General features: G+C 40.3%; 1 long non-coding RNA gene across 1 annotated transcript; it reads right to left on the reverse strand.

Moving 5' to 3' along the window:
* Positions 1-2,044, reverse strand: LOC112708418 (uncharacterized). The gene is made up of 5 exons (XR_011864809.1): positions 1,679-2,044; positions 1,312-1,441; positions 948-1,222; positions 740-856; positions 1-640 (listed from the first exon to the last, which is right to left on the reverse strand). It is a non-coding gene; the product is annotated as an uncharacterized lncRNA (long non-coding RNA).
* Between the last annotated feature and the right edge of the window lie 1,171 nt (positions 2,045-3,215).

Here is a 3,215-nt window from a genome sequence, read left to right on the forward strand (position 1 = left end):
TTAATAAATAATAAAAAAACTATTATTTAATTAAAATAAATAATACACTGTTCAAATATATTAAAAGTCATCTACATAAAAAATGTACAATGAAACAATAAAACGAAAAACAAATAATTACATATCTAGGTAGTCGTCGTCGACGTTGGTCCTGTGGTCCTGAGTCGGCGACGCAGAAGGCGATGATCTCCGTATGCCATCAGTAGGACCGCTGCCATCAGCAGCGGTGTTGCCACCAGCAAGGTCGATGCTAGCAGCGTGCATCTGAGTCTGATATACCTCCATCTACGCTGCATTCGCTCCACCGACTCCTGAAACTCCAGCCTGACCTCATCAGTAGACATCATGCAGTTGAGGATCTCCTGATACCTCTCCCGATAATCGTTAAGCTCCTGAGCTTGCTGCTGAAGGCTGCGTTGGAGCTTCTACACCTGCAGCATCAAATTCACGTCTTCCTCAGGCTTGACAGCTCGACTGGTGGCGGAGCCTGACGACGGCCTCAACATGGATGTGCGGAGGCTACTGACAGAGAACGACCCGATCCTATATACGTGGTTCTTGTACAGCACCGAGGCGGTCTCGCGCCAAACCACATCGGGATCGACGATTGCAACTGCAGATCCATCTATGTGTAGGACTCCTGTGTAATTAACACAAGTTATTGTGATTAGTACGACATATATATAGTTAATCTCTAATAATATTATAGCAGAAGATAATTAAATGTATGTTTACTCACATAATGGTCCTAAGACCGTTGATCAGCAAATATCTCTTTGTTCTCCTTCAGTGTGTGGGTGTACTTGAACATCTCCGCCAATGTCACCTCATTATCCAACGACTTCGATTACACATGCTGCATTGAAACAATATGATTAGGATGCCTAGTATTGATATGCAGAAGAATATAACTAAGTTGTTAACAAAATTAAAGTCACTTTACATACAGCCTGCCCTTCGTCTTCATGAAGGTTGTTAAGCTGCCAGTATACTTGGATGTTGAGGCCCTATTAGCTCTGTTGGTGAGACGCTGATGCCAGAACCCCTTATCGGTCTCCCAATGAACAAACAAAGCCTTCTTTATGTCTGGTCAAAGCCACTGTGTCCGATGGTACCTCCCTTGACGAACATCATCCAGCATCTGGTGGAGCCGCCAACCCATTCTATAGTCGAATATCTTTCTGATGGTCAGATCGCGCTCAGAGGCCCATATAAAATGCAACTACAACAAAGAAACTTTGAAATTAGTTAAGCAAGATAGAAGATATAAACTAGCTAAAAAAGTTTGAAACTTAAAAAAATAGTAATTACTGCCCATTTCTGAAACCATCGCTCCCTGATCTCAGCGGAGATCTTCGTTTAGCTGGGCCAGGAACAGTCATATATCAGCTTAATGACATTGGTCATCTCCTGAGTACAAGCGTTGTTGTTCGGCACAAACCTAACAACAACCCACAAACAAGAATCAACCTAAATTCACTAAATAGGAATCATAATCATTGAAACTTAAAATAATAACCAAATCGACCTAAATCCACTAGACATAAATCATAATCATTGAAACTTAAAATAATAACCAAATCAACCTAAATCCACTAAACAGGAATCATGATCGTTGGAACTTAAAACCATAACCAGGCAACCATAAATAGGAAATACATAAGACTGAACGCAATACTTATCCCGTGCCGCCAACAGGCCAAATGGTCAACCGTACGATGGGAGGTGGTGGAGGGGCATCAGCTACTGCCTCACTTCCGTGGTTAGACTCTGGGGTTGCGGCATCTGTCATTAGAGGCGGTGTCGCCGTGGAGGCGGGCTGTTGACCAGTAGGAAGCGGCGTTGTCGCCGTAAATGGAATCACATAGTTTGGGTTAGGGACCATGATGAATGGCTGATCCATTAAACCCGCAACCTACGGCATCACCGGCGTGGTCGCTGTAGACAGAGAGGATCTAGAAGTCCCCGGGGTACTGGAAGAAATCCTCCCTCTACCCCGACCATGGCTACGATCACAATCAGCAGCCTGATCCGCAGCACCTCTGTCAGTTGACATGTTTGCAAATATCAAATTATCAAACAATCAGCAACGTTTTTCTCAGCAAAATAGTCATCCACGCAGCAATTAACACAATTATATGATTTTAAATACTTCAACAATTCAAAACCTAATGTATTGAATCTAACATAACTTAATTAACCTAAATCCACTAATTTTAAAAAACTGAAGTAAACTAAACTAACTTCGAAACTGATTGAAAATTAAAATTCTTATTAAACCTAAAGTAAATTCAACTAAAATTAAACAAATCAAATTTCATAGGGTAATGTGTATCAAACTTGCAATATTAGGTAAGAAACCTCAAATATTCAAAATTCAAAAATGTCGGTCAATGAAAAAACAAATCAAATTCTATCAATGCAAATAGTCAAAACAAGAGGAGAACAAGCAATAATTTCAAGGGATTGACCAAAATTTCCAATAAAAAGCTTTTTGAGACATATTTACAAATATTTGGCATCCAAAGTCATAAACAACATAACTTAGCATTAACAAGTAATCTGTGCAATATCAATTCACAAAATTCAACATTAATGACACTAAAAAAACAGCAAGTCAGCAACGTTAATCATAAATTCATTAGACAGTAATCTAATTAATTCAAAGAAGCAAAACAACAAAACAGCAATTAACACAAGGAATAAGCACAATCAAATAAATAACCAAATAAACTCAGCAGTAATTTTTCTATTAATTCAATCAGCAAACTCATAATAGTTCTTGACACTTTCAGCAACAATTCAAAACCTATAAATCTAAATTAACTATCTTAATCACCTAAATCTACTATAACAGAAAATTAAACTAACTCAACTATTTAAATCAATCGAATGAACTAAACTAACTAACAGGATTTGAAAAAAAAGTTCAAACAAAGAACTTTGAATGCAGGGTGCAGAAAGCAACGAAGAAGAAGGGAGGAAGGCGAGGGCACCGAGTTGTTGCCGGCGCTAGAGGTTGCGGTCGTAAGCTACCGGAGTAGGGAGCTGGAGGCTATGAGCTGAGAAGGGCGAAAGGAGAAGGAGGAAAGGACCGCGTGGCGCTGAGAGGGAGGGGAAGAAGGGGAAGAAAGAGCCGTTGGCAGAGGGGGTGGCGATGGCGGTGCTCTCAGCAGCGGAGGCTAGAGAGAGAGAGAGAGAGAGAGAGAGAGAGA

Source organism: Arachis hypogaea, chromosome 8 (genome assembly GCF_003086295.3).
Source record: "Arachis hypogaea cultivar Tifrunner chromosome 8, arahy.Tifrunner.gnm2.J5K5, whole genome shotgun sequence".
NCBI lineage: Eukaryota > Viridiplantae > Streptophyta > Magnoliopsida > Fabales > Fabaceae > Arachis > Arachis hypogaea.